General features: G+C 47.0%; 1 protein-coding gene across 1 annotated transcript in view; it reads left to right on the top strand.

Annotated features, from left to right (window-relative positions):
* The window catches only part of SNX25 (sorting nexin 25), an 880,463-nt gene that overhangs the window by 184,805 nt on the left and 673,035 nt on the right, over positions 1–22,623 (top strand). The window lies entirely within an intron of this gene.

The raw sequence follows: 22,623 nt of genomic DNA on the forward strand, positions 1-22,623 counted from the left end.
TAGAGCACTACCCTTATTGTTGCTCAGAGCAGGACAGTGTGAACTCAGCACTATTTTTGTGAAGAAACTTTTCAGATCTTCCCTCAACCAAAGCTCTCCTGTCAGGCCTCGGCAATCATCACTTCTTAGGAACGTCCCTGTAAACCCCCCTGCAGGGAGATTCTCCTTTCATTCCTCATGGGCAGCCAGGGATTTCCTTCACAAACCTTCACCCCAGTGGTAACTTGTCTCAACCTGTGCAGGACCGCTTCTACTATCTTGGCTTTTATCCTTATTTCCTCATCTAGTGCAGCATTGTATGCCATCATTGAAATATTTATTGTTCTGTAATAACGGATTCTGTTGGGTTCTCTTTTGGTCGCCAGAATCTCTCCATCTCTTGCAATCCTTCTGTGGAGCTTAGGCCTCCAACGTCCCCACGCCTTCAGCTTTGTCCTTTTCTCTGTCTAGCAGCCATCACACATCTTTCACCACTGCTGGTTAGGGTCTCTGTAATCTCTTAACTGGCCTGTTCATGCATAGCCGGAAGTCGGCCACAGGATGTTGTCTGATTATGGATGATCAGTCGGGCTACAGTTGGAGCTCAACAATCCTTGAGGAGGGTTATCTTATTTTGTTGGATCCTATTACTATCCACAAGACACAATGTTGCATTGCCACTATCTTACTCGGGTGTAGGATTGTTCACTCAGGTAAATCGGCGAAAATCACTGTGTCCTTGTGGGATATATTTCAGGGTCCTAACCCTCAAGTACCACCTATGGCTTGCTTCATCATCGGTCTCTCGTTCCACTCAACTAGTGTGGGGGTGACAGGCTAAACACGTTTGTAAGCGGAGTCCTTGGGCTATTTGGTTTTAGGGATTGTGAGAAGAAATTAAAATTGTCTGCTGGATCCTACTACTTTTTTGATAGTTGGTCCATTGGCAAGGTTAAAAACAGTGCAATGTCATTGGGGAGTAGAGACCATAAACATCTGAGGCTGATATGTTTCAGCCGTTAGAATCTCTATTAGAATCACCGTGTGGGTCTGTCAGCTTTCCAAAATTCTGGTCTGTTTGATTTGCGTGCATGCCTTTCTTAAAAACCTTTTAAAAAAGACAGATATACACAGCGATAAAGGCTAGGTAGGGAGTAGCGCAAAAATAAGGTCCTGAAGAAAGCCGTCCTACCCACCTGGAGATTCCAACAGCTGAAACATGTCGGCCCATTTCATACCATTGGCTTTGTGGTTTGTAAGGCCAGTTTCTGGCCTTCTATTTGCTGGCTTTATTTGTTTTAGGCTGTCCTGGTTCAGTTCGTCCTTCCCAAGAAGAAAACCCTTTTCCCACTATCTCTCCTTGTATTCTTCCACAAATGCTCCTTTCTGTAAACAAGCCTGTAAATCTTGTTCTTATTTTGTCACATTTGCTGTGCATTCAGAGACCAAGGTCAAATGTCAGGCTCTGTATTCCGAGGGAGCTTGGTGTTTACTTCTCTTTCTCTGACTTCAAAGTGAGAGGATTTATGTGACAATCTTGCTGGATAGTGGGGATAGAGGAAAGAGTTTTTTTTCTAGTACACAGCAACATTTAAATGAAGCTCTGCAAATATTTCAGAATATTTGAGTTAGCACAACATAAGAGAATCACGTTTTCTTAATTCTGAAGTATGTTGGAAACAAATACTTCAATATGATCAAAACAAGTCATTACACTTGGTGGTTAGGTGATGCCAATTCCACACATTATCGTTTGTGCGCTGTATAGTTTTATTAGTAAAACTTTCGATCTGTGCAAATGTAATGATAATTTCAAATGAATGTGTTTTCTGTAATGGCAATGTGCTACCACACCATGGATACTCCAGTCTAAGCCACTACACTCCTCTGCACTCCTCTCTGGACCAGTTCACCATACGCCTCTCCACTCTGTGCCAATGCACTCCACGCTACTCTACTCGACATCACTCCAGTCTAGACCACTCCACTCTGCCACATTGCACTCTATGCCAATAGACTTGAAGCCAATGCACTCTACTCTGTACCACTACACTCTGTATCACTGCACTGTATATCACTGAACTCTACACCCTTGCACTCTAAACCTCTGCACTCTATGCCAATCCACTGTACGTTACTCTATTCTGCACCACTGCACTCAATGGCACTGCACTCTACACCACTTTACGCATTACTCAGTGCCACTCTACTCCACAGCACTCAACCCTGCAACACTCCATTTTCCGCCACTTCATTCTACTCTGATACAATCTACTCTATGCCACTGCCCTCTATGTCACTCTACTCTGCAAAAATGCACTTTCTGCCACTGAACTCAACACCACTCTAGTGAGCCCTACTGCACACTATGCCACTGCACTCTGAAGCACTCCACTCTGTGTCCCTTTTCTTCACTCTACGCCACCATACTCCTCTCTGCCCCACTCTACACCACTGCACCCTACGCCACTCTTCCCTGTTCCACTCTATGCCACTGCAGTCTACGCCACTCCACTCTGCAGCACTCCACTCTACAGCATTATACTCTACTCTGCAACACACTGCAACACTCAGTGCCACTCTACTCTGCGCTACTCAAAGAGCTGGACTCTAGGCCACTCTATCTAAATCATTGCACTCTATGCCACTGTACTCTGTGCCACTCTACTCTACTCCGTCATGGCATTCTACTATGCAACACTCTAATCTACGGCGCTGCATTGTACGCAGCTGCATTGTATGCCACTGCACTCTTCACCACTATAGTCTGCAACACTCTACACCAATGCACTCTACACCAGTAGACTCTACTCTACTCCTCTCCACTCTTCTCCAAACTATGCCACTCCACTCTGACACCCTACTCCATATTTTTGCCATGCCACTCTACAATACTCCAAACCACTCTCTTCTATACCACTAACTTTTTGTCATGCTGAACAGCAGCCACGCTGATTAATGAATGAATGAATTAATGAGAAATGTATAAAGCGCAAACTCCGGCCCGGGGGCGTCTTGGCGCTAAAGAGACCGATCCGGCTACATCTTCAGTTAATCTTGTTTAGACTCTTGATACATCAAAGGAAAGACAACAGATCCTTTTATTGAAGGAAAAGCCAGGTTTTCAAGATTTTTCTAAAAATAGATAGCGAAGGAGCAGATTTAAGTTCCTGGGGTAGGCTATTCCAGAGCAGGCTATGGTCCTAAAAAATCTTTTCCCACCCCAAGTTGTTCTCCTAAAGGGAGGGGTAGCAAGGTTCCTAGCTGACCCTGATCGTAAGGTCCTCCCTGGAATGTACCATTTAAGCTTATCTTTAAACTGAGCTGGACCTAGTCCCTGCAATGATTTATAGGCCAGACAGAGTGCTTTGAACCTGAATCATTGTTCAACTGGCAGCCAGTGAAGTTTCTTGATGGCGCCTCTTGCTGATTCAGATTTGAAAAATAAATCGAGCCGCCGCATTCTGCAGGGTCTGAAGCTTCTTAAAAGTTCCCTCTGATAGGTTGAGGTATGGGCTATTACAGTAATCAAGCCTATCTTGAAAGTACAAGCAAGGTGATGACTTTTTTTTTTTAACTAGCCTCAAAGAACAAAAGGACACAGATGTAACTTTATTCACTTGATCTGTGAGCTTCAGCTTCCATCAAGCAGAAATCTTAAATTTTTCACTTTTGTCACTGGTATAGGGGGCCACCATTTGGGCGTCCAAAATTATGGATTATTGCCAAAAAGAATAACCTCAGGTTGCTGAGATTAGCTTCAGGCAATTGTTATGCATCCTCTTACTAACGTCGCTCAAACAAGTCCTAAAGGCGTGACCCGAATTATTCTTGTGTTTCACCAATGACACCGCAATTTGTGTGTCATCTGTGTAAGAGGCTAGGAAAAGGCCAGATGATTTAATAAGTTTAGCTAGCCGCGTAACATACAGATTGAACAATGTTGGGCTCAGTAAAGAGCCCTGTGGGACTGCGCTAGACATGGAGGAGGATTTAGAGGTGAACTTACCTAGCACCACTCTCTGTTGTCTGTTGGCTAGGAAGGATTCTAGGAGATTAAGTGCAGTCCCTTCTATCCCCATCTTCCGCATACGGTCAATCAGAATATCACGGTTGACCTTATTGAACGCTGCGAATAGATCCAACAGAACCAAAGCTGCTGTCTCTCCACTAGCCAAGGTTTCTCGAATTTCCTCTGTGGCTACCACCAGCACAGATTCTGTGCTACGATTTTTCCTGAACCCGAATTGGGTGTTATCCAGCAGACGGTTCTCATCTATATATTTTGATAGCTGCTCGTTCATTACTTTCTCCACCAGTTTAGCGGCGAAAGGACGTCTGGAAATTGGGCGATAGTTATGTTGATCCAGGGCATTGAGATTAGCCTTTTTTTTTTTATAGAAGAGGCAGAACAGAGGCAGATTTCCAGTGCACGGTTAAAACTACCCCGTAAACATTATATTGAAAATCTGCAAAAGGTGTTTAACCTGCACTGGAATTATATGCATTATCTTAGGTGGACATGGAATTTGGGGAGCGCACGATTTAACCAAGGGGATTAATCTCCTAAACTGTTCTTCAGATGGAGCCTTAAAAGCTGATGGCCTGGATTGACCTGTTGCTACATTTAGAATTTGAGCCTCCGATTTAATAGATGTCCTGCCTGCAGAAAATTTGTTACAAATATTTGTTACTTTCTCTTGAAAAAAACAAGCAAGAGTGTCACAAAAATCTTGGCTATTCACTGCTGAATTAAGATTGACTGGTACTACAAGTTGTTTATGATTTACAATAGGGTTTTATTAGCATCACGTGCTAGTTTTATCTGGTCAGAATAATAAAGCGTTTTAGCAGCTAAAATGCATTTTTTTATGTTCGGCTAATTCAAATTAAAGTTCATTCTGTCTTCGGACTCATAGTTTTTGCTCCACTTCTGTTCTTGCTTACAACATTCTTGTCTTAAGATCTTAAGAGTCTCATTGTACCAGGGCTGGGAAACATTCTTTGACATAGAATTTAATTTAACTGGGGCCTGAGTGTCTAAGGCCGAGCATATCCAAATGGAAAAGTTTCCAACACTTTGCTCTGGATTGTGAGCCGGTTGCCAGGGTGAGGTTGCTTCCAATGCGCCAGGTGAATTCTATACCAGGCTCTCCCTGGAGTTTGTTGTACTACGGATTTTTGTTTTGATAATCAAATTTTTATTGATTTAAAAAAACTTACAAACAGTTCAGCATAATCACGGATAGCATTCATGTACATCTTCAAGAAGAAAAATCCCCCTCCCCCCAGCCCCAGTACAGACCCCCCAGGGGAATGCTACCACATGAAACTAGAAGCTTCATTAATTTTCCCCAACTGCGCCCAGCCATTTGCCCCACACCCTTCGGTACTTCTTGGGGCACCCGCGCGCCATGTATAAAGCCCTCTCCTGTGTCGCACACCAGTCCACTCCTTTACGCCACTTTCCCAGAGCTGGTGGATCGGGACAAATCCATGCTGCCGCTATATCGCGCTTGGCAAATATCATTGCTGTGTTAAAAAGGGTCTTGTCGCTCTAGGACCCGTCCAGCCCGTCTGTTATCCCCAGTAATGAATGTCGTGGATCATGAGGCAATGCCCACCCCAAAACCTACGTAAGTTCCCCCTCAATGGCTCTCCAGAAAGCTGCCAACCGGGGACAGGTCCAGACCACATGAAAAAAATCAGCTGGGGCCCGGCCTCACCTAGCGCAGGACGCATCGGAGCGAAGGCCCGCTCGATGAAGGCGTACTGGAGTGAGGTAAGCGTTATGCAGTTAGTATAATTTGATAAGTCTAAGGTTGGCGGAGGCGGTAATGGTTTTAGGCGCTATGAGCGCGTCACGCCAATCCACCTCATCCAGTGGCCCCACCCACTCTACCCATTGTTCTTTCAGTCTGTCCAACGAGGGGGGAGTGTTGTTGAATAAAGTACGGTATATCCGGGAGATACCCCCCTTTCCCAAGTCCCCCAGTAGCGTCTGGGCCTCCGTGGGGCTGTATTCGGGGAGCCGAGTGTTGTCTACGATGTGCACGTGGAGGGCGTGTCTTAATTGCAAATACTTCTAAAACTGGGAGGGGTGCAGGGAGTAACGATGGCGGATATCTTGGAAGGAAAGCATGTGGCCCCTCACCATACATCCCCAAGCTGCGATATGCCTATGAGGTCCCAGGCTTTGAACCCCCGCAGACCACTCACCTCCCGTAGCTAAGCCCCTTGCCAGAGGGGGGTGCATTGGGTCAATTTGCCGGACCAGCCGGTGTAGCGCGGCGAAGCCCGCCAAGCCAGGAATACCGAGCGTGTCACCTCAGGCAGCCGAAGCGGGACAGGTCACCCCCGTACAACATGGCCTGTACTTTAGAAAGCCCCAGTTCGCACAGCTCCAGCCGGTAGGCCAGGTCGGACCATCCCCCATTAAACCAATCGTGGACCACCAGCAAACGCGTGGCTAAAAAGTAGAGGTACAGATGCGTCATGGCCATGCCCCGTCAAAGGAAGGGATCCAACATGTGGAGAGAGCCCGGCGCGACCTCCCACCGCCCCATAAAAATTTGGTAACGAGCCCGTCCAACTCCTTAAACCAGGGTCTGGGAAAGCAGAACGGGGTGTTCTGGAGGACATGGAGGAACCTGGGGAGAGTCAACATTTTAAACAAGGCCACCCGGCCCAGAGGGTTCAGGGGCAGCGTCCTCCATTTCTGGAGGTCTGCTCTAGCCTTTTGACCAGAGGGGTTACATTAAGGGACCAGCCCAGCTCCGGGAGCGTGGCAACCCATATTCCCAGGTACTTAAAGGAGTTGCGTCGGATCGGGATGCTGGACTGCCAATCATAACCATCCCTTGACAGGTGAAGTGGGACCAATACCGATTTCCCAGGGTTCAGCCGAAGACCCGACGCCTGCCCAAACGCTCAACTGGAGGCAACGCGGCCCAGAGGAGGCGGGCTCCGCCAGAAAGAGCAGGACCTCATCTGCGTAAAGCGCGATCTTGTCGGTTTCGGTGCCGGGCCACTCCCAACTCCTGACCCGTGTGTCCGCACGCACCAGGACCCCCAAGGGTTCCATGGCCAGAGAAAACAACAGGGGCGAAAGGGGGCAGCCCTGCCGCATACCCCTCGCTATGGGAAAGGCCTTGGACAGGACGCCATTCACCAGCACCCGAGCCTGCGGCCGCGCGTACAGCACGCGGACCAGTTCTCGGAACCGGGGCCCGAATCCCATCTCAGCCAACACATCTTGGAGGTACACCCAATCCACCAAGTAAAAGGCTTTTTTAAATCAATAAGGAGGAGGTCCAAGTCGGGAATAAGGAGGTGTCGATGGGCCAAAGCCAGCTGCACCCTCCGAAGGCAGTGCCTGGTAGCGCGGGCGGGCATGAAGCCACATTGGTCCGGATGTACCAACTTGGGCAGATATGGCTTTAGCCTTTGGGCCAAGATGGTGGCATAGAGTTTGATTTCGGTATTGAGGAGGGATATGGGGCGATAATCCACACAACGACGGGAGGGAGGCTGGGATTTAGGAAGGACCACGATTGTGGCTGTGTCCGTCTCTGGCGGGAAGGAACCTCACTCGATGGCTTCTTGAAAAAGGCCAGCCAAATGGGGCACCAGTGTGTCGCGATAGGCCGCATAGTATTCTTGGGGAAGACCATCTGGTCCAGGAGTCTTGCCCGGGGACGTAAGAGAAATGGCTTCCTCGATTTCTTTCCTAGAGAGGGGGGTGATCAAGATCCTCCCGAGCTGCCATCTCTAACTGGGGGAGACTGACGTGGCTCAGTCCAAGGAGATCACGGAGCGACGATTCGGGTGTTTGTGCGGCATACAACCGCCGATAGTAGCTGGCAAACGTGCTCACCATCGCTGAGGGGGCGTTGAGTACCGAGCCCTGATCGTCGACCACTTCCGGAATTATTCGGCTTGCCCTGGGGAAGGTAGCCAGCCGATGTAAAATTGTGCCATTTTTGTCCCCCCAACCGTAGACTCGTGCCACTAAGGACCTCCAGAGTAGCTTGGCCTCGTCCAAAGATAGCTGTCTAATCTCGGACCGAAGAAGGGCTAGTTGTCGGCTTTGGATCGCGTCGTCAAGCTGGGAAAGGGACTGTTCCAACCGAAGCGCCTGCGCTTCCTTTGCGGTTATTTCCCGGTGTCGCTCCTGCCTTTGCTTTTTAAGTTTCCCTTTCGTGAACCTCCGAATTGTGGCTTTCCCAGCCTCCCATAGGGTCCCGGGGGAGGATACGGTGCCACGTACGCCATGCATCGCAAAGGCCCAGGGACTCGGACCAAGACCTCAGTTGTTTAGCTTGTGCAGTGCGGACAGCGGAAGGAGGGCTCGATGAGTCAATGGCCGGATTGGAGACCGCATTGAAATCTCCCCCCACACCCGTGACGCCCAGGGGAAGCGAGGCTAGCAGGGCGGAGGTCTGTCAGTGTAGAGGTAAGCAATGAGGGGGGCGAGTATAGGGACATAATGTTGAGCGGGGAGCCGGCCAGAGAGCCGCATACCAACACATATGTGCCGTGAGGGTCGTGGATCACCTGGGAGAGAACGAAGGGTAAGCTGCGTCTCATGAGGATAGCCACCCCCTGGGAACCCCTTGAAAAGCTGGAGTACCTTACTCTGTCGTACCCGTACCGGGCAAGAAAGAGGCAGCAGTTACCCAATAAGTGTGTCTCCTGGAGGAGAAGGATATCAATGTGGAGGCGTTGTGCGTAGCGCAGGACCGCGGTGCGCTTCAACCTGTCCAGGAGACCGTTAACATTCCAGGACAGGACATGAAGGGAGGCCCCGGTCACGGTGTCATCATCACGGCGGGCAGAATCTAGGGCTAGGCTGCGCCAGCGCCTGGAGCAATGTGAGCGGAGGCTTGGGCCGGTGCATGTGCAGGAGATCGCGCGCATTAAGAGTTGGTGCTATCTCTACAGAGAGGGCATGTTTCCGTCCGTGAAAGATCGATAGCGTGGATGACCCCTCCAGAAGCACAGATTAAGTTGAGCCTCGGCATAAAGCAATAGAAAGAACATACAAGTCCATCAAAGTCGGATGCCCTCTCCCCCCCCCCCGGGTGAAGCGCCGCACCCCAATAGCGATCGAGCGTCCAGACCTGAGTGCAAGCCGGCTAAAGGGTGGGAGTGCGAGAAAGGTCTCCACCCCGACAAGGCCCGTCCGCCACCCGGTAAGATGGCCGATGGTGCCCAATCCAGGACAGGTCCAGCCGCCCCCACAGCTCCGGTTGCCGGCACCGAACCCACAATGCCAGAACTGAGGGGGTCTATGCCGCGGCCATGCACTGTCCGATAGGGCAGCCGAACTCTCCCCTCCGCCGTCCGACAAAAGGGGGGGGGGGGGCGCGAAGATGGCTGTCCCGGCCAGACACAGGTCCCCCCACTCGCCACACTAGACCGCCAGCCGACTCCTCCGCCACACTCCGCAGCTTGCAGCAGACCGCCGCTCGTAACAGGCCTCAGGGGCGGCGCCGGCCGAGTTCCCACCAGGGGCCCCACCAGCCACAAGGCCGCCACTCTCCCGGGCCGCCGGTGATCGAGCGCCACTGCTGCCAGGCGCCCCAGTCACCGCCGCCTGGTCACATAGACGGGGGGCTGCGAGGTCTTGTCCAGCCAGAACATGCAGAAGTCAGGAGAACACGGGGCGGGGGCCCGCAGCTCACGCTGCCACCACCGTCTTTGCTGCCAGCCGGTCCCCCGGCTCGCCTCTCCCCGCCAAAAGTGCCTCGCCCTGGTCGGAAGCATGCCACTCTGCCGCTGCTGCCCCCGCACTGGCCGATGCACCGGCCGATCTCGGCTGGGGGTCGCGAAGCACTGCGGGCAACATCTTGGTATGCGCGGGCCCGCAACTCAGGGCCGCCGCTGCCGAGCCGCCCCTGCGCGGGCCGCCGCCCGACCCTCAGCAGCTGCCCATCTCACGCGAGGCCCGGCTCTACCTCTCCAGGCCACGCCGCGCACCGCACAGGCCACGACAGGCCGCAATCCTTAGGAGGCCACAGGCGCCGCGGGCTGCGACCGGAACATCAGGAAAAGGGCCCCCCGCAGGGAAACACCGCTGTGTGCAGGTAGGTGTTACTGATGCGTGCCGAGGGTTGCCGGATTCGAGGCGGATGACGGAGGGGTCTGGAGCACTCTTGGAGTGCGACCGCCATCTTGACGCCTCAAGCCGGAAGTCCGTCTCCTGGAGTTTTAACTGCCATTTTACTGCCAAGTGGTCTTACCATGTTAGGGGAAGAGTGTGTAGAATGTTAATAAACGGATTGTTAAAAATAACCTCATCTAACATATGTCAGCCCGGTGAGTAGGTCCTCTAGATATATTAGAGATAGTCCAAGACCATTCATAATATCAATCAGTTTTGTAGAGTCCGGCTCAGTCTCCTTTTCCAAATGAAAATTAATATCACCTAGTGCTGTGAAATTAGAATTAAGAATAGATGATTCGAGGGTCACGCTGAGCCCATCAGCAAAACCACATCAGGGTCCGGGCAGGCAGTAGATTAACATGCCCTTAAAGGACTGCATGTTAAACAGTTGCACAGAGAACACTAGGGCCTCAAAGTCAGTCCCTGTAGATGGCATGAAAGTAGCTTTTAAATGATTTTGATTTAAAAAAACTGCCAACCCTTCTTCCTTTTTTCCAGGCCTATCCAATCGATAGACATTGTATCCTGGGGGAGTAGCAGCAATAATCCCCCGACTCAGTCTGCCCACGTTTCGGTGACAAACACAATGTCTGCGTGCTGCACCTAAACCAGTTCGTAAAATTCTAAATGGTGCTTCACTAAGGACCTGGAATTTGAGAGCATGCACGCAATATCCATACAAGTAGAGCAGGCCCTTTTTTAACTCAGCTGATCGAGTGACACAGTTTTTTTTTATATCTGTTGCCGGTTTAGACCTCAAACGTCTGTCATGTGTATGGTTAGATCCTATATGGTGAGGAGGGGTCAAGGAGGAGATATTTAGCATTGTATTTGGGGGGCACTTACCATGAGGTCTTAACGCTAGTAGGGCCTCTCGCGAGTAGCCAAGATTCCGCAATGGTTCTGGGGTTGGGCGACCAGAGACCCTTGTCCTCTATTCAACTTAATTTAATGAAAACCGAGTTGAAGAGGTTAAGTCAACAACTTTATTCGTGGTATTAGAATTACTAAGAATGGGGTCGACTAGGTGAATCTGTGACAGAGGATTACCAGTCACAGCATGGCATGATTTTGAGTTCCTCGGAAGATACAAAAGCAGTTTGAGGGCTATGTTCATTTCTGCTCATATTTTTCTCCTGATTGTTAGTGGTGTGTTGTGTAATAATGCTTCTATTAATGAGCGATTGACTCAGCCGCTAGGTATGGCTGTGCAGAATGATCCAAGTGCAGACAGTTTAGCTTGATGGGTTTTAGATCTCTCCTACAGACGTATGTTGTCGAAAGTACTCATGTGGACCGCACTAAAAACTTTCAGTGGGCTGGGAGACAGCCTGCTGTTTACCATTGGTTGGCGTTCTTGCCACTCTAATCTGCTTGCTTTGTATTTCTTGGCTTTCCTTCCTCTTCTTCTGTTTGTCTCTCTAATGGAGCAAAGCTTCCTTACAATACTTTTGATAAAACGACTTTTAATCTTCCACGGCTCACATAGTGGGAACTACGTTTTTTCTTCACAGGCAAGAAAAAAAGTAGTTGTTTTTTTTTACTTCTCCAAGTGGTGTCTGGGTTCTTGGATTGGTAAATAAAAGTATAAATAAAGTGGCACCTGCGTCATTCTGTATGCATGTGTGGTGCGCGCATACATATAAATGCACCCTCCGGCTTCGCATGTGTTAGCCTTTGTCTTTCCTAGGCTTTAGTTGAAGAGGAAAGTATAAAATGCAAGGCTTCCAGTGCAACAACTTGAAATGGTTCCATGTAATTGCAATCCCCTTGCGGTCTGCCGCTTGAGGTGCAGACGCAGTTGCCTGTGAAAACCGATTGTACTCAGACTTCTGAAAGATCTGAATCATATCTCTTGACACCCAAAACTAATTTTACCCATCGATTTTGTACACGAGCAGAAGTAAGGTAGTGCTATAGTCCATATTCTTCAGCGATCTGTGCCCCCAAACCGCTTTAATATGTTCCCTGTTGATGAATGGAAAAGTCAGTTTGAGTTGTCATAGCCTGATAAAAGGAACTGTAACTCTTTCCCAATTTGGGCATCCAGATTTAATTCTCCACCCAGGGTGCTTTATCAATCTGTCAAAGAGCGTCAGGTAAATAAATCTCGGTTTTCACTCCACTAAGTTGATGGCCTCTATGATGCATTTGTTCACTTAGGGCACCAACCATGATACATTCAACCTGAGGCCCAATGTTATACTAGCAGCTCTGCAGTGGTTGCATAGCAGTAAAATTGCATATGCGAAATGCACATGCAGTAAATCTACTACTTTGAGTCATTTGAAGTTAATACAGCCATATAATCTTTTAATTTCATAAGGTTAGCAATATTAAAATCCGAAGTCTGCCAACAGGTGATTCGCCCAATACCAAATCAAATCAAAACTTCTCATATTCGGTTAAAGGCTGAATAAGCCATGCATGCATAAAAATAGCTCAATATTACCTACTGAGCCAACAAACCCACAACACCAAGTTCCCTTCCAACAATTTTAAAAGCTCACGTAAGGTGCAATGCAAGAATAAGGCAAATAAATAGAATTATACAATAAGATTCATATGCTAAGACAAATACATTAGAAAGAAATACGCTTCGCCCAATATATTTGTGGACTTTTTCAGTGCTGTATGTAGTAAATGAAAGGATTCTGAAATAACTCATGTCGAAGATATACTCATATCCATATAAGTAAATAACTAAGGTTGACTTCGCAACTATTGAAATAATAGAAAACTCTGTCATACTAGTCCAGAATTCATAACGAAAGTATGGAGCGACATGGTGTTTTCAAAGAGTTTTTAACTCATCAAGAGACAGTGGGCTTGCATGTGATCCAATAGAGGGCCAATGTGTGCTTTGAAGAGGAAAGGGAAGATAGAGGAACACCAGTGAGAGGTGAAGGGAGCCAGTGAGAAAGTTGGAGAGGTTAGCGAGGAAGAAATTCAGTCCAGTATGGTTGCTTGACCTGCGATGCTGCTGAGGCTCTGCAGGCGTGTGCGGTAATAGACTGTGTCTCAGATGAAGGAGAGGTCTAAGAGGATGGCGATTCCATTGCACCCAATACCGCAGTGCTGGATGCACATACAACTCTGCTGGTGCACTTCTATACCCACCTTCAGCATCCTCTGTCATTTCGGTGTTAGAATTCACAAACATTTCTAAGCACATCCGTGCATTGCTTGCATTCATGCATTGTTTCTTCCTGTTCCAGAAGTGATGACAGCAACAACTGGGAAGACCCAGAGCTCCACAAATGCACCTAACTAATGGCATGGAGCATCCTGGGCATTCAACAAAGACCAAGAGACACGCTCTCTCTCTGATTCCAGATTATAGCAGGTTGTGCCACATGGTACGATTGAGAGACAGACTCATGCAGACACCCATGCACACAGGTTGTATCTCAGAACCATGCAGGTGTTAATCACGCCTGCCTTAATAACGCGGTTCGAACAACGAATGCATCTTTACAACACATTCCATTACCACGCAAGTTACAAAAACTTGCCTTAGGGAAAGCGCTAGAGTTTGAATAGTGTAATTTACTATTCCAGCTCCAGTCTTTGTAATAGTAGGGAAAGTTTTGGACTTTAAATCCGAACATCAATCCAAAAATGCTTTCCTTAAGGAAAGCCATTGTGACGACTTGCGTGGTAAAGGAATGCGTTGTAAAGCTGCATTCGTGGTTCGGACCACACTGTTAAGGCACAACGTGGTTCGAGCCGCAGTGTAAAAGACTGGTTTCAAATGCACACACTCACTCTCACTCTTGCGGTCTTTCTTTCCACACACTACTTCGGTCGTATTGGAAAGAGCACACAGTTTAACTACTGAACTTCATTCCTAATTTTCAGCAGGTGTACCGATCAGCCCTTTTGCTAGTATGAGAGGTAGGATGAGGAATCTGTTGGTAGCTTTCCGATTTTGAGAGGTGGTAAGAGACCCGACAAACAGATCCCCTGTGTCTTGCCCACATGTCTCTCTGTGGCCTAATTTATCAGTCGTACTACCTCACTTCAATTAAGTTCCATACCAAGTGGATAAAGTCTGCATCCTTTTCCATTTAGTTCTTGTTGGTTTTCAGGAGGGTGGTATAGGTTCTATGGAAAAAGTTAAACTGTATCAGTTTGACTCAAGCATTCCTCGAAATATCTAAGGCAACAGTTGGCACTCATGTCCAATCTCCATTGGCAGTGAGTTATCCATGTGTCACCCACATCTCTCTCAGCCCATCCAGTGTGCGTTTGGATTGCTTGTGGAACGCACAATACAATTGTGACACACACCACTTCCCCTTGCCTAGTACAAAGCTTTTGTGCAGTCCCTTGTGTGTGGACGCTTAGGCAGTCCCTCATTTCCACATTCACTTTATTATAGCTGTCAAGTAACCATGTAATAGGAACTGCCATTTAGGTTCGCCAAAGTCTCATCTCACATCCTAGTAGTGTGTGAAAGGTCCATTATTCATACAAATCACCTATCCTCGTGATCCCCTTACCACTCTAGTCTGCACTCTTATGATGTCTCCATCTGCCTTGATGCTTGTTAAGCCTCTTGAGTTGTATCTCTGCTGTGTAGGGTGTAAATGTATGCATTTTTTGGAGGCATTGTGTCCAGCAGTGCTTGAGCACATCTATTAACAGTGGTTGCTCCCTTACCCTATCCATAGGGTTGACAAGAACTCCTATTGTGGGGACATCAGTGCCTTCCTTTTACCTGTCCCCGTAGTTACATCCATCCATCTGTTCATCCATTTTGCCACTCTTTGCATTTGGCTGCCAAGTACTATAACTCAAAGTCGGGAACACTCAAACTTAATCCTATTCTTCTTGATGTTAATGTGTTTTTTTGGCATAGCTGTGACTTGTTAGGTCGAGCCTAGCGCAGCGCACATGCGCTGCTCTAGGAAAACGACCTCTTGGAATCACTCAGGACTTTTCACACGTGTATTTTTTCCAAAAAGAAAGCATGCAATTGGGCAAAGGCCGGTGCATGTCCCACCTTTCCCAGTAAATCTATCCGCCTACGGCTTGCGGTTACTATCTATTCGGGATCATGTTTCTAATTAGCGCGGTCGCCGTGCGGCCGCGCTGGTTTGTTTTTCTCATGGCGTGAGCTGTTGTATATTTGTTTATATCTGCTCACATACTCTCTCTTTGGTCTTAAAAGTTTGTATGCGATTTTGCTAAAAACATATGTGCTTTGTTTCAGCTCAGCAGACATTATGCGTTCTCTCCTCTGAAGGATACATGCTTCTTTTGGAGTGTCCAGAGTACCTCCTAGAAATGTGAGGCACTGCATCAGTGTTGCAATGGATTTCTGTGAAATGACCTGGAGACCTAATTTTGCCAGGAGAGATGTTGTGGCAGTGTAGTCCTCCTTTGCTTTGTGAAAAGACTCTGCTGTGATGAGCCAGTCGTCAAGGTATGAATATACAAAAAATTACTTGTTTTCTTAGTTGAGCCGCCACCGCTGCCATACATTTGACAAACGTTTGTGGTGCTGATTTAAAGGGTAGCACCACTTATTGATAGTGGTGAGAGCCCACTAGAAATATGAGAAACTGACTATGACGTGGAAGTATGGGATATGAAAATAGGCGTCCTGTAGATCTACTGCGCAGAGCCAATCGTTCTTTCTCAAGTGCGTGAGGATTTGGTGAAGTGTCTTGCTCTTTTCTCCGCTTATTTAATGACGGACTGGCAAAATGGTTTCAAAGTGCGTGGCTCGTATATGTGATACTGATAGTCTGTGCTGCCTGCTGCCATGGGTTTATCTCTGCATTGCCACTAACGTCAGGCCTATTTGGCTCCAGACATTCCTTCTCCTTCCTTTCAGCTGAGTTAGAATTTTTTTAGGTTATTTTAAAAGCAAAATCAAGAAGCACGTCATATCTATGTCTGCTTATGAGAGGGCATGGCCTCCTAGTCCGATTCCAAGTACCCTGTGACCTTTAACCCAGACAGCGGGTAGCAAGGACGCCAATAGCCCGTACGCAAGGAAAAGGCTGCTCTCCCACCAGTTTGATTGTAAAGGACAGAAAGAATCAGGGTGCACTGCCACCTCACGCTCTGGGGGCACAGCTCCACTGCAAACAGCAGCTGCACTACTGACATTGCCTAGTGCCTTTACACCAAGTGGTACGTCTGGAGTGCCTTTTTAGGTTATTTTAAAAGCAAAATCAAGAAGCACGTCATATCTATGTCTGCTTATGAGAGGGCATGGCCTCCTAGTCCGATTCCAAGTACCCTGTGACCTTTAACCCAGACAGCGGGTAGCAAGGACGCCAATAGCCCGTAAGCAAGGAAAAGGCTGCTCTCCCACCAGTTTGATAGTAAAGGACAGAAAGAATCAGGGTGCACTGCCACCTCACGCTCTGGGGGCACAACTCCACTGCAAAAAGCAGCTGCACTACTGACATTGCCTAGTGCCTTTACACCAAGTGGTACGTCTGGAGTGCCTTCAAATTGGAACCCTCTTTCTGCTTGCAATTTGATGTTAGTGTTACAGACTGTCATATTCATCCTGGGAAAAACAGTAAACACAAATTTCAGCAGCATTTCAGCCCAAAACGTTATATCCTAGGTGACTGGGTGTCATGTCTTGTTCCCAACATTTGTACAGCAAACTGCTATCATTCTTACTCTCAGGGGATGGGTGCCAACATGAATGTGGGGCAGGAGCCGAGAGGAGTCAAGTTGCTCACTCATTGGCAATGTGTGGCTTAACGGCTAGAGCGGCCGACATTTAAGCTTGGGGACCAGGTTCAAGTCTGGCTGGAGACTCAAAACATCCCGTGAATCTGGATAAATAACTTAATCTCTCCGCGCCTAAAAACGAATGCTCTGTCTGTAATGCAACTGATGCTCATGTAGAGCGCTCTGATACCTTCGTGTCGAGTTCGTGCTTTATAAAACTGCTAACAAAATGTCTGCAGTTCGCTGCACAGTCATAGTTGGCGCTGCACAGCTGCTGGGTGGAATATATCAGGTTAGCACATTATCTGTATTAATGTAGCGCAAAATCACTTGCTGTTTATTGCATTCTGCTCTGTTGCCGGACTAATAAGGCGGCCTCGTTGAGCCGCATTATTACCAATTACGCGGCTGCGTGCACTGTTGTGTGGGTGGCGACGTGGCATGTTTAATCGCCTTGCTCTAAATGGTTTGTGGAGGGCTTTGGATGTGCTGTTGAGGGTAAAAAGGCATGGGGCAATTGGTGTTTAAAGGGGCAGTAGCTACGTCAGCCCATTACAGGGTTCGGGAACTTGGACTAAAAAAAACATTACTCACTTCATCGCCAGCACCTCACGTGAATACATCTTTGCCATGCCTCTGAGGAGGCCATGAGAATTGAAATGTTTTTTTAACTGCGGCCTTTTACTGCCAACACAGTGTGTATTGGTTTTGTTAAAGGTATGATCAGGGTCTGGGTGTTAAACTGGTACTAAGTAGGTGCAACCTATGTTCAGACAGCGTTAACAAGTGTAAAAAAAAAAGAAAAATGAACTAATCCTATCAGAAAATGTGCCAGATGATGCCACATAAGTTGCAGTTTCTTGCCACTTAATTTAGTCAACCCTGCCGCATAATTTGGCCGTACCCTGCCGCACAGTTCCAGGGGCACTGAATATGATGGTTTGGCACACACCTAAATCAGGAGCTGAGCCGAGTGTGTTCCACTAGTGACTTGTCAGGTCATTAAGCAATGGGGGAAGCTCTTGACAGGTCCCTGGTGGGGGATTCTTCTAGAATACTTCACATGTTCCGGCTGGTGTACTTACAGTATGATGTGTTGCCACCATTTGCACACACCTGCATTTTACCACATGAGTGGAAGATATGTTTTTTTAACAGACATCTCCACTGGTCGAACTGCATAGACTGATAGTCTGCACTGACTTCTGCAGTCCAGTGTTACCACGGTACATTACATAGCATGTTTCTGTTCATGACACACAGGGATCGCGTCCTTAAACATCAGAGGGCGTAAAATTGTGTGGCCGGATTATTAACAGGATAATGTGCTGCATGGCTAAACACTTATAAGAGGGCGAGACCTATTGGCCATGCCAATGCTTGTTTTTCAGTATAATATTTTAACTAAACTTGGTTAATCCGTTAAGTTTTAGATTTGTTTACTGTATTGCTGTTTTGTCGTTGTGTTATGTATAACACAAAACATATATATATTTTTTTTTATAGAATTGCTTTGCGTTTACTATGGACTAGCTATCCAATGTGTTCCAAAGAATTATAATGAAAACCAGTTTAACTTTGTGGACTGTGCCCTGGGAAATGTCTCAATAGGCCAGTTTCTCACAAATGGTTAGTATTGTACATGGCTACCACCACACAACCCTGATGGCGAAGAGCAGATGTCAAACCTCTGTGCACTGAAATTGCAAGATTGTTTTTATTTTTTTATTTTCTTTATTGGCATTTTCATTAATTCAACATTAATACAGATTATAGTTTCAAGCAATGGAAGCAAGTTCTTGATAACATTCTCATACAAAGGCATTGACAAGTGCAGCATTGATACATGAGTCAGCATTATATACTTCTCAAATCCCCCACGGCCCAGTCTCCACCCTTCCACTGCAAGATTTTTAGGTCTCGCCTGGCGTTAGCAGAGCGCTTGCGGGAGGGGGGTTAGTGGTTTAGAGGAAAGAGGGAAACCTCTGATAGAGAGCTGGCTCGGAATGAAGAGAGGTGCTCAGTGCTTAGAAGAGGGGCTGGAGGGAGGGGTACTATGGAGAGAGGTGCTGGAGAGGGGCCCCAGGGGAGGAAAGGGGAGCTCTGGAGAGACTTGCTAAAGATGCGGAGCTAAGGAGAGAGGTGCTGGGGAGGTGATGGGAGTTGTGGAGAGAGGTGATTGAGAGCAGTGAAGAGAGATGCTGGAGAGGAGAGGGGAGCTGTGGAGAGAGGTGCCGGAGAGGGGATTGGAGCTCTGGAGAGAGGTCAGGTGACGGTGAGCAGTGAAGAGAGATACTTGAGAGGAGAGCTGTGGAGAGAGGTGCTGGAGAGGAGAAGGGGAGCTGTGGACAGAGGTGCTACAGCAGCTAACTTCTTTGATGCCCGATCATGAAAGTGCCCCCCTGGTACAAAAAGAATATCAGGGCCACCTTTAACGTGTTAGCACAGGAGGTACTCGTGCTGCTACTAAACCAATATCAAGCTGAATACGATCTGGACCTTACAGAAGGTTTAAGAGCTTTAGCCAGGTGAACAATTAAGTGGAATCCATTAAATGCTAACCAGGTCATGTCCTTAAGCTGCCCTTGACTACACCAGAATTCTTTCTTCAGCTGTTTAAACCCTTAGCCCCACCACCACTCACACTAATCAAACTATTCCCCCTGCAGTACAGCACAGCCATAGCCACTCACTTAACGCCTCAACCACAGTCTGATTTTCTATTCTCTCATGCCGCAGACATGGTCGTTGTGCCTCTCCTTTATAGCACTGCTTCGATTTCTCTGCTACAGTAAGGCACTTTGGTTGCAAAATCCAATAAAGAACTCTGCAAAAAGAACTATTATTTCAAACACTGCACAGCTCTACAAGCAAATCTAAAACCGGGAACTTCACAACACACCACATACACTGCATAACACATGGATAAAAGACATTGTCATTTACAACGCCATTTACAACGCCAATAGTTCTAACTTAAGCAAATGCGAGACCTATTGCATTTCCAATGCTTGTTTTTGATAGTGTTCACAGACTGGCAGAGAAGTTGTGTAATAAGCTGACATTTCGGGCCCTGATACTGCTGTGGCATGAGCCGCTTCTGGGGTAAACGTTTCTGTTGGCATATTTCATATACACATGCACATCGTGTCCAACGCTGACACAGCATATAATGTTTCCAAGGTGATTCTGCTGTTCTAACATGAAAAAAACATGAATTGGATTCAAAACATTACTAAAACTTTGCTTAATCCCCTCTTGTACCTGAAAGTTCTTAAGAACATCATGTACTGTCACTAGTTTAAGAAAGATTGAAACAGAATTTTAGAAACTAGCAGGATTTTAATAGTAACTTTAGAAATTATCTATATGGAGATGGCCATTGTGGGCTTAAAAATGTAGACACTAAGAGATAATAGGAATCTGAAAGATGTTAAATGTGAGCTTGATTTCATACATGAAGGGCACGAAACAAGGGGAAGAACCATGCTACAAGACAGCCTGTGAGGAGGAGGGAAATATAAACAGACAGAGGTTCGAGATTACATGTATTTAGTAACTGAATACAATATTTAGCCAGTAGAGTTGCTGTAAACCTGATGTGGTTGTGCAGTTCAATCTCAAATAATATTGCCGTCCATATGGCGAAAATTGTAAAAAAGTAAAGAAATATATTTTTAAAACTAAATCTTTTTATTAAATATTATATGGAAATCAAATACAAATTGACAGTGCAGCATAATCACAGGGCCCTGGAGGGGCCTTATGTCATTAAAGCAGTACATGATGGCACACAAAATGGACATCAACAGTGCATTGGCATAAGTAGGAATGGAACTTAATGTGTAATTGGTCACAGACGTACGTGCCCCAGGGTTCCACTGGGCTACTCCTCCATCCCTCAAAATGAACGCCATGAGAACCAAATTTTCCCCCATTTGCGAAGGCAGCCTCTACCCAGGTGTATCGTTTTTTTCTGCAAACCTGCATCATCAGTTAGTGTCTTTTTCCCAATCTGCCACTGTTGGGGGATCTTTCGCCCCCCCAACAAACATGCAATATTGCTCTTGGCCACCCACAATGGGCAATTACAGCCAGAGCATATTGTATCTGGCCTTGGGAGGTGGGTGGGGGGGGGTAGGGTTCATCCACCCATATGTGTTAGAGGCAAGTTTTTGCCCGAGTCAAGGACTTTTATACCCAGGTCCTCCCCCATCAGACCCTACAGGGCCAACCAGTAAGGCCGAATCTCAGAACAGGACCAGAGTGTGTGGAAGAATATTCCCTGTTCCCCACATCCCCAAAGCTTTTATGGTTGTACGTGGATAGTAGGAGCGGTGGAATATGCGTAGCTGAATGAGTCGAAATCAGGATTTAATTGCAACCTCTCTAAAGGCCACGATCGCTTATTCCCATTTGCCTGCTATGAAACCTCTCGCCTCTCTTTCCGATTTGGTCCTCAAGCTCTGAGGGTGTCTGGTTAGTTGTTGATAAGTTTTTTGTATATGAGTGAGATGGTCCCTTTAGGCAGCGGTTCCGTAAAGATATGGTCCTCGGGAATGTGTGTCAGTAATGCATGGTGCAGTTGGATATATCTAAAAGACTCCGTGGGTGCTAGTTCGTATTGTGTTCACGTTTCTGCCAGGCTGAGCATGGAATCTACCTTCCATACATCGCCAAGTGTGGAAATGCCAATGAGTTTCCATTTTGTGAATCCACGCAGTTTTCCCACCTCCTTCAGGGCATCACTGGGCCATAATGGTGTAATTTCTATCAGTTTCCCTTTCCAGCCCAAAAAGGCAGTCGCTGCTCTCCAGGCTCGTGCCCCTGTCAGTGTCTGAGGTAGGAGCGGTTGAAAGACTGCTAATTTGCATATCACCCCTTCGTAACCCCACCGTCCCCTCGACAGCCTCTCCAGCTTAAATGCAGGGTCTTCCTAAGTCCCAAATACCAAATCGTAGACCACCGCCAGTTTTGTGACCCAGTAAAGTAAATACATATTTCATCAATTTTTGATATATGAGAGGATGATTTGGGAATTCAATTGATGTTCATAGTATTTACTTGAGTTTTTTCTGGCCAATATGTAGACACTTAGAGCCCTGCTGTAATAACACCTTTAAATACAGCACTATTCATCTTGTGCAAAACACAAAATATTTTCTCCCTATTGCACACATTTGTTTTTAAGATTCTAGTTAACACATTTTATGTTGCTTGGGCAAAGGTTTAGCCACCCCTACAGTGGCTGGCAGGCATTGGGCTTTTACAAGGCAGAAGCAAATGATGCAGAGATACTAAGGTACGGTATGCACATACCTTTTTACACATTTCTTTAAACCAAATGTAAAAATTGTACATTGAAGTAACATAAACTCATCACATGAAATACAGCAGGCACGGTGGCACTTTTTAAAATAAAGATGATCACACACTGTATTCGTGAAGCACCCCCAATAATATGGGATTTCTTTTTCGAAGTAACGTGAAGATTTTTAAAAGATTATTTTCATTTGCAGGTGTCTGTGGTACAGAGAACAGTTGTCAGTGTATGTGGCCAGTAAGAGACTTGCAGTAAGTCATATCCAAGTCTAGAGGGAGAAAAGTGTATTAAATGCATAGTCTTGTTAGTTACCTTCGTTAGTGTCCGCAAAGCACTCATCCAGGTATGTTACATAATGTAACATGAGAGATCCTTGGGGATATATTCAACAGATATTTTCAGGGGGTAGTGTTTGGAACTCCATTTGCCCGATACCCAGGGCATATTG

The sequence above is a fragment of the Triturus cristatus genome, chromosome 2_2, assembly GCF_964204655.1.
Source record: "Triturus cristatus chromosome 2_2, aTriCri1.1, whole genome shotgun sequence".
Lineage (NCBI taxonomy): Eukaryota > Metazoa > Chordata > Amphibia > Caudata > Salamandridae > Triturus > Triturus cristatus.